We start from the raw sequence: 9,159 nt of genomic DNA on the forward strand, positions 1-9,159 counted from the left end.
GTGGCCGGGCAGGTGTCATAGTTTGAAGCCATAAGCCCGGGCGTGGTTCATCCCAACACATGTTCGCATGTATTGATGCTCTCAGGCAGAAATTTTGATCATAGGTCAGCCATGAATGACCTGGGAAGTCCATGATGGGGCCATGGTTGCTAACAAATGCTCTTACTAAATAATCTACTCGCTAGCCAAGCAGCCAACACTTACTAACCTGCTCCAATGGTAAAAAAACAACAACCCTACACTGTACCCTTGCTTATCTATTTAGCTATTAATTATAATAATAATAATAATTCTTTTTTTAATACAAGCCATCAAGACTAGCTAACTAAGAACTGGTAGTTGCTCCAATGCAACTATTCCTGTTATTATAATCTTAATAAATTTTAATTTGAAGTTATTTATTTATTTATTTGTTTGTTTGTTTTTTATTATTTTCTGAATGTGCATGCGGGCATGTCTGTATGTGCCACTTCCAATTAAATTTAAAGAAATCTGAACAAACACATAACCACACAATTAACTGTGTGTATGGGGGGGCATAACTCTGTCCCCCAACTGCCTTTAATATGTGTTTGTGAAGGAGGTGTTTGGCCTGTCCCCAACTGCCTCAACCTAAGGGCCTAGCCCTCAAAAACTCCCTTGGGATTTCTTGTTCTCCAATTCCTTCTGCCTTTTTTTAAAAAGTAAAATGGCTGTAAGCAGGCTCCACCAGGGATCAAGGCTGATCCCCGACACTACACTCCAACCTTAGGGAGTGCCAATGCATGCCCTACAGTTCCCTCAATGCAATTGGCTGCTATGAAGCAAAAAAAATCCCTGCAGCTCTGAACACAGCCACTGCCAGGGAACACAAGCATCGAAAGAGCACGAGCACATTGGGGGAGTGTCCTTTTAAGGATATTCCCCCGAGGTAACTCTGAGAATAGCATGCTTTGCACTATACTGAAGGGAGGACAAAGGAGCTCCACTTGGCAACAAACACTGGTGGAGCCAACATTCTGGTGAAAGCCTACAAAAGCAAGAGGGAAAGGTGAGATCCGTATGAGGTCAGGAAGGTGGACTAGGCTTGTAGAAGTACCTATGACATATTATGAGCAAGAAAGCATCCAAGAGAAAAGGGCTGAGGGTCTGCAGCCCTTTTTATTCAGTTAAACGTACCTAAGCTGCTCTTGGTTGGAAATGGAAGAACAAGAAAATATAAGAAATATTACTCCATTTGTGTTATCTGTTGTTTGTTTGTTTTCAGACATTATAAACTTGCCCAGTCCATACGCCTTGCCTGGAGACCATCATAGGCACACTTTGTGAGAATTCTCAGTTTCATATCAGCGAGTATATTCAGTGTAAACTTCTTTTTAAGTTAGCATTTATTTATGACGTTGGACTGTTTTCTTTGGACTCCATGTTTAATTTGTGTTCTACATGAAATTTAATAATAGTCATGTATTTCTATGTTACCATGACAATATCTAACTTGTTATTCTATTGGGTGGAGTTACCAGTTTGGGGTATAAAATACACTGCAAGAGTAGGCAATACCTTTATAGCCACTAAAAAATAAATGAATCATACAATATGCAAGCTTTCATGGATCAAGGTCACTTTGTCAGGCTTGTACCAGTGTGAAGAACTTAAAGTCCAAATGTTCATGGTGAGATGAATTTTTCCAGGATGGTTACTCTTAGTCCAAAGGATCTTGGAAGGAGACTTTTTATTCCTACCCTTTTGTCAAGTTATTGTGTGGGATACTCATCTGCACCCTTCTGGAACTGATTTGCACACCACACCACTAGATAATTACTGTAAAGCTTCCTGCAGAATTTGGAAATAATTAGTTTTATGGATTATAAATTATAACTTCCCAAATCATGTGGGATTCTGCGACATTGTGGTCCAAAACAAACAACAACAACAACAACAACAACAACAACAACAACAACAACAATAACCACCACCACCACCACCACCACCACCACCACCAAAAACACTTCTCCAGACTCTGTGTCTTCTTGGCAGCTGTCTCATTCAAATTTTAGAGCATTCAGTTCCGGACAATCCTTCAAAGGCGCTTTATAGGAGGAAAATTACACAGGATTGTATTTTGTTTACTCTCTCCTTAGATTGAAAAAGTACTTCTCATCTACACACACATACCCATTCCACTGCTGGTTATTAAACAACTTAATTGTGCCCCAAAAGCATAGTATATGCAGGAGAATCATTGCACTGTAATTTAATGTGAATGCTTTTAGTGGCCTAATCTTTTAAGCGAGGTGTCATTATGTTTAAACATTTCATTTTCCATTTCTGCTCTGACTGTGTATTCTATTTACAGATACCCAAAAATGAACAAACAGCTTTGATATCATTTCACATATTAAACCCTTCTAGTGCTTTCCACCAGCAAAACTCAACGATGACATTAAAGACAATAGCTGCAGTTCGGCTCTGCTAAATTAGATATAAAATTAGTCTCTTTTTGGTTCTGTGACATAATAAAATTAAAATTAAAATCATTTTACAATGAAGTGAAATTACCCTTGCTATTCATTTAAAGTGTAACTCTCTACCATCTGCAGTCATTTGTGCAATTTGGAACACCCTAATGCAACAACAGTTGCTTAGACTAGGCAAAGTTGCTATTAATTTGGAATAAGTGAACTAGGAGAGAGAAAAGGCTATTCTCAAAACTCCAATGAACATGGAAGTGCTACTTGTTGGGAAAGTGGAACAAGGTGAATGGTTTCACATCAGTATCTTAAATTGGTTTCTGCTCTTGTCCCTCATTCCTCTCCCACTACATGGCACACACAGTTTAGTATCTTGAAAGCCCTCTAATTTACTGGAGCGTTTCTGCCAAAGAAAGGGGAAAAACCATTTTTTGGCAATACACTGTCCCCACATCCCATTCTGCAAAGGGTTCTCCAACTCTCTCTCAGCAAATTTTTCAAAACCAGTCTCTCTTCCTTATATTAAAGCAACAGGCCTACCATGGACAAAAGTCTCTTTTGAATTCACCCTACTATATTTCATAGTACAATGTAATTTATTTATTTATTTATTTATTTATTTATTTATTTATTTATTTATTTATTTATTTATTTATTTATTTATTTATTTATTTATTTATTTATTTACAGTATTCATTCATTCATTCATTCATTCATACAAAAAAGTATTGGAGAAACAAAACACACTATTAATTAATAGTGTGATTTGAATTCTTTCATTTATTCATTCTATATTCCACCTTTCTCCTTAAACACAAAAAACAGTATCATAAGAACCATCACATCATTGACAACAAATCAGTACAAAAGTCAGCCAAAAGCACAACACAGTGTTCATTTCCCAAGTATCTATGAGAATAGAGATGCCCTGCACTTCTTTCTCTTCAAAGAAAAACATTGCTTAGGGAGGTAATCCCAGAATCACAAAGCTACAGCTGGAACATCCCTGTTCCTGCTGTAATTCCGATTTCCAACTTGATCTTAGTAGTCATGAGAAGTCACACAAGGTGGTTCAAGATACGCATCACGACAATCTATTTTATGTAAAAAGCTCCAGACTGAAATTTGAATCACAGATCAGTGATTCAGCACCTTCAACTACAGAATATTGGAACCTTACCTAGTCTGCAGGTTGTTCTCCTCATAAAGGATATGGTTATATCGTGTTAGGGATGTGAAGGAAAGGAATGGGATTTGGGGATTTTCTGTACTACAAATACTATAATTCTCCATTCAGGGAGTTTTACCTACATTGCAGACATATGGCAAATACTCCTCAATGTTATACACTTGAAAGAAAGGCCTACATTGAAATTATGGTACTTGTGGCCAAGAAAATCCAAAAATCTCATCCCTTGTGAATTTCTTTTTTGGAAAAATTCTTGTTCCCAATGAGACATCTTATCAAAATATCAATGAGTCTCAAGAGATTTCTCATTTCCTGTATAAAAATGAGACCAGGAGCCCTCTTTTTTAAAATCCAGTCTTTCTGCATTGTTCACAGAACATCCCTTTTCAAAATCAGTGCCTTTTCCTTTTGTGACACAACATGTCAGGCACATAGCAAGAACAGAACAACTGGCTCAAAGTGTTAACTCACCTGTGTACTTTATGGAAAACTTGTATATTCTATGCAAAAGTAGTGCTTGCAAATGTGAGAAGACTCATAGATACTAAAAGAAAATATTTTGCCATCTTGGGGTGGGAGGGGTGGAAGGATTTTCTCAGGCACTGGAACAAGCAAGGATGTACATCCCTAATCAGAGGTGCTTCTTGATCCATCTTTCTCACTACAAAGCGCAGGAAGTTGTCAATGCATTGATCTGATCTGTGTGCACTCAGTGACCAGATTCCTTTTACCTGTTTGTACCAGTTTAACTCCATCAGTGTAAATTTCAGAGCTGAATTGTGTCAAATTAAAAAGCTGGCAGTGGCACTAGGCGATTCATTGTTTTGCAAATTCCAGCATCTCTTAGCCTTTTTTCTGACACAATTAAAAGTGCTGGGTTTGGCCTTTTAAGGCATTCACAGCTTGTCTCCACTAAGGATAAGCAGCTTCTTGCTGTCAGAAAAAAACAAAGGTTGGGGGAAATCCCTGTTTTCCTCTTGCCACAAGATTTTTCTGTGTGAGGTTTGTATTCTGAGAAATCTTACAGAAAATCTCATAGGATTTCTCCAGTTTTTCATCGTTCTTTATCCATCCTGAGAGAAATATCAATCTGGGAAGACTTATTACGGTTCGTGCACAAAGTGGCATCTTTCCTGAACATAATTCCCTGGGAAGGACATTGAATGGCACAGAATTCGGCAGGTTTTTGTGTAGAAATAAACCGGGGGGGGGGGGGGGATACCAGACCTATTTACCCCCTTACCCCAGAATAAATAAATGAGACAATTGTTATGGAATAAACATGGGCCACACTTTATTGAATATACATTACCTGTGGTTATGAGGGGACTCACCGAAACCTGTTCTATCCGCACTACCCACCTGTGTGATTGAATCTGATCACCTCCCAACATGCCATTGCTCCTTAACCAGTGTGGGATAGGCAAAAAATATCTGCTTCCAACAGTCAATCAGAATGTGGATCAAAAATTCCTATCCGGCTCCAAAAGGCGACCAGTGAAACACACCGTAGTATATAGGGCAGGTAGGTGGGTTGTCTGAAAAGGAAGAGGCCAAAGGGAGGGGGAAGATACCCTGTTTCCCCCAAAATAAGATAGGGTCTTATATTAATTTTTGCTCCAAAAAAAACGCAGTAGGGCTTATTTTCAGGGGATTTCTTTTCCATGCACAACAATCTACATTTATTCAAATACAGTCATGTCATCTTTTGGTTGCTGTACAATGGTGGAGGGCAGGTTATCACTTAACTGGGACTTATTTTGGGGGTAGGGCTTACATTAAGAGCATCCTGAAAAATCATATTAGGGCTTATTTTCAGGTTAGGTCTTATTTTTGGGGAAATAGGGTACTTACCTTCCTTAAGTATCATCCTCCTTCTCCCCTCCCTTCCCAGGTCATTCTCGTGAGACCGCAGCATCTCACAATATCCTGGGAAGGGGATAATGGTGGCCTGCGCTGCTGAAGAAAGCTCTCCAGCGGACTGGACATTACCCCCTCACCACAGAATAAATACGTGAGACAATTGTTATGGAATAAACACAGGGCACACTTTATACTATTCATTTATAGCCCTTAATAAAAAAAAGGGGGGGGGGGTCCTGCCATAGTGTGGACTCAGGTTCTGCAGAGGGGTCTCAATGGACCCCTTATCAAACAATGGGCAAGTCCCAAGCCCCAAGTTTTCGTGGTCGTGAAGACAGCAAGAACCTGGCTGGCCTAAATTTGACTACCCCCGGACCTCCAGCCCTCTCCTTATTGTTGACTGTTGGTCTGGGAGCAGCCCCAGCGGATCATCTCCCCTAAACACTGTAATCGCACGATCCACAGTGCTGGGAGATCAGATGAGCTATACTGTACATTACCTGTGGTTATGACAAAGGGGCGGCTATCTCACTAAAGTTCAGCACAAAGCAACAATAATAGTCAGCTAACCCTAGAAAAGCTCTTACTTTTTTCTTAGACGTTGGTCTGGGCCAATGGTCAATAGCCTCTACTTTGGATTCAAGGGGTTTGATTGTGCCTCCCCCTACTACATGTCCTAAATATTTTATTTCTGTATTTCCTAGATGACATTTACTTGCTTCATTAAAAGAAGGAATTATTTAAGAGCTGATTGTGTACGATTGTCATTGTAGGAGTTTGCCTTCTCTTTGGTAACTTGCAAATTGATTTTCTCTTTGAAGTCAGATTTTCAGGTCAAAAGCACAAGTGTGATTACTGAGACCCGAAAGTCTGCCTGAATTATGTCTCTTGTGCAATAAAATGATTTCATGTCTAAGGATGGGTTATCTGTAATGTAGAGTCAATTCAAATATTATGATGGGCTATCTCATATGAAAATTTCTGGCATTTAGAGCATGCTGCCTACTTTACTTTCTTTACCAAAGTGCCATTTCAGACAGCAGAACTGAACAAATGATTTCAGTTTATTATGTACAGATAGCATGCAGAACCTGGACTACATCTGGACTACTAAAAATGAAATAAGTACTGTACAGTATAACCCTGCACAGTCTGCATGTCACCATGGCCAGTGTTAATGTTGACTAACGAATTCTGAGAATACTGGAAAGTATTTTTCCCCCCAGCCTCTGGATCTCTGTAGGAAAAGGCTTGTGGTTACACCTGTGTTTCACATTTTATAGTGGGCAGGAATACTTAAGTGATACCCAGTCCAGTATAGTGGACAGAGTGACAGACTAGGACTCTGGAGAACAGGGTTCAAATCCCTGCTCAACCATGGAAACTCACTGGGGGAGTGAAATTGGTAAAACTACTCCTTAAATATCTCACTTCTATTGAAAGCCCTATGAAGGTAGCTGTAAGTCTGTTCTGCCTTGAGAACATATAACAACAGGGACACTTAAGGAATTTGAGCATTATATATTCTGACATTAACTGACTAGTTCCTTACATGGACAAATGTATAAATCAAAACATAGTTATCCTACATAAGTCTGTGTGTGTGTGTTTAGTCGTTTAGTCGTGTCCGACTCTTCGTGACCCCATGGACCAGAGCACGCCAGGCCCTCCTGTCTTCTACTGCCTCCCGGAGTTGTGTCAGGTTCATGTTGGTTGCTTCGCAGACACTGTCCAGCCATCTCATCCTCGGTCGTCCCCTTCTCCTCTTGCCATCACACCTTCCTAACATCAAGGTTTTTTCCAAGGACTCTTTTCTTCTCATGAGATGGCCAAAGTACTGGAGCCTCAGCTTCAGGATCTGTCCTTCAAGTGAGCATTCAGGGTTGATTTCCTTTAGAACTGATAGGTCTGTTCTCCTTGCAGTCCAGGGGATTCTCAAGAGCCTCCTCCAGCACCACAATTCAAAGGCATCAATTCTTCGGCGGTCTGCTTTCTTTATGGTCCAGCTCTCACTTCCATACATCACGACAGGAAAAACCATAGCTTTGACTATTCGGACTTTTGTTGGCAAGGTGATGTCTCTGCTTTTCAAGATGCGTTCAAGATTTGTCATCGCTTTCCTCCCAAGAAGAAGGCGCCTTTTAATTTCAGGGCTGCTGTCTCCATCTGCAGTGATCATGGAGCCCAGGAAGATAAAATTTGACACTGCCTCCATATCTTCCCCTTCTATTTCCCAGGAGGTGATGGGACCAGTGGCCATGATCTTAGTTTTTTTGATGTTGAGTTTCAGACCGTTTTTTGCACTCTCCTCTTTCACTCTCATTACAAGGTTCTTTAATTCCTCCTCACTTTCTGCCATCAGAGTGGTATCATCTGCATATCGGAGGTTGTTGATATTTCTTCCGGCAATCTTAATTCCGGCTTGGGTTTCTTCCAGTCCAGCCTTCCGCATGATGTATTCTGCATATAAGTTAAATAAGCTGGGGGACAATATACAGCCTTGCCGTACTCCTTTCCCAATTTTGAACCACTCAGTTGTTCCATGACCAGTTCAAACTGTTGCTTCCTGTCCCACATATAGGTTTCTCAGGAGACAGATAAAGTGGTCAGGCACTCCCATTTCTTTAAGAACTTGCCATAGTTTGCTGTGGTCCACACAGTCAAAGGCTTTCGCATAGTCAATGAAGCAGAAGTAGATATTTTTCTGGAACTCTCTGGCTTTCTCCATAATCCAGCGCAAGTTAGCAATTTGGTCTCGAGTTCCTCTGCCTCTTCGGAATCCAGCTTGTACTTCTGGGAGTTCTCGGTCCACATACTGCTGAAGCCTACCTTGTAGGATTTTGAGCATAACCTTGCTAGCGTGCGAAATGAGTGCAATTGTACGGTAGTTGGAGCATTCTTTGGCACTGCCTTTCTTTGGGATTGGGATGTAGACTGATCTTTTCCAATCCTCTGGCCACTGTTGAGTTTTCCAAACTTGCTGGCATATTGAATGTAGCACCTTAACAGCATCATCTTTCAAGATTTTAAATAGTTCAACTGGAATGCCATCACCTCCACTGGCCTTGTTGTTAGCCAGGCTTTCTAAGGCCCACTTGACTTCACTCTCCAGGATGTCTGGCTCAAGGTCAGCAACTACATTGTCTGGGTTGTCCGGGATATCCAAATCTTTCTGATATAATTCCTCTGTGTATTCTTGCCACCTCGTCTTGACGTCTTCTGCTTCTGTTAGGTCCTTCCCATTTTTGTCTTTTATCATGTTCATCTTTGCGCAAAATGTTCCTCTAATATGTCCAATTTTCCTGAACAGATCTCTGGTCTTTCCTTTTCTGTTATCTTCCTCTATTTCTTTGCATTGTTCATTTAAGAAGGCCCTCTTGTCTCTCCTTGCTATTCTTTGGAAGTCTGCATTCAAGTTTCTGTAACTTTCCCTATCTCCCTTGCATTTTGCTTCCCTTCTCCTCTCTGCTATTTCTAAGGCCTCGTTGGACAGCCACTTTGCTTTCTTGCATTTCCTTTTCTTTGGGATGGTTTTCGTTGCTGCCTCCTGGACAATGTTACGAGCCTCTATCCAAAGTTCTTCAGGCACTCTGTCCACCAAATCTAGTTCCTTAAATCTGTTCTTTACTTCCACTGTGTATTCATAAGGGATTTGGT

Source organism: Pogona vitticeps, chromosome 5 (assembly GCF_051106095.1).
Source record: "Pogona vitticeps strain Pit_001003342236 chromosome 5, PviZW2.1, whole genome shotgun sequence".
Lineage (NCBI taxonomy): Eukaryota > Metazoa > Chordata > Lepidosauria > Squamata > Agamidae > Pogona > Pogona vitticeps.